This window comes from Chiloscyllium plagiosum, unplaced genomic scaffold, assembly GCF_037043375.1.
Source record: "Chiloscyllium plagiosum isolate Xiang-an unplaced genomic scaffold, Cpla_swu_hap1 HiC_scaffold_42, whole genome shotgun sequence".
NCBI lineage: Eukaryota > Metazoa > Chordata > Chondrichthyes > Orectolobiformes > Hemiscylliidae > Chiloscyllium > Chiloscyllium plagiosum.
The window spans coordinates 25,850,885-25,851,674 of NW_028270180.1; positions in this window are offsets into that span (position 1 = coordinate 25,850,885).

A 790-nucleotide genomic window follows, 5' to 3' on the forward strand; every position below is an offset into this window, starting at 1 on the left:
GAGATCATTGGAGAGTCTGTGAGAGTATTAGAGAGCCTGTGAGATCATTGGAGAGTCTGTGAGAGTATTAGAGAGCCTGTGAGATCATTGGAGAGTCTGTGAGAGTATTAGAGAGTCAGTGAGAGCATTAGAGAGTCTGTGAGAGCATTAGAAAGTCTGTGAGAGTATTAGAGAGTCTGTGAGTGTATTAGAGAGTCAGTGAGAGCATTGGAGAGTCTGTGAGAGTATTAGATGAAGCCTCAATCTTGCTGTACTGTTCAATAAGCTCCTGGCTGTTCTGATTTGTTCCTTGTCTGTCAGAACCAGTTGTTCATGTTCTGCTCCGAACCTGATCGTGTCTATTGTCGGAACACCCTGCGATTGGACACAGGACTGTGTGAATTCTGCTTTGAAAGGTATTCTACCACAACTGGTGATCAGAGACTGAGGAACAGTACAACATGTCCCTCCTCCACCTTGAAATAAATTCCTTTCTCTTGTCGGCTGCTCGACATTGAGATGTCAAGAGTGTCTGCTTATGAACCATTGAGAATGGGAATCAACAAAGAAACAGCTGATTCTCAGCAGAATCCATTCCAGTCTGAGAGATGATGTGGAGGGTCCATCTAACCTTAAACAGATCATTGTTGGCAGCAAACTGCCCAGCCTTCAGGGCAACATCGACCACAACACCGTACAACCCTGTCATGGCAACCACTGCAAGAGGTGTCAGAGTGTGGACATGGACACCACCATTACCCATGGGGACACCACCCACCATGTACACGGCAGGTACTCATGTGACTCAGCC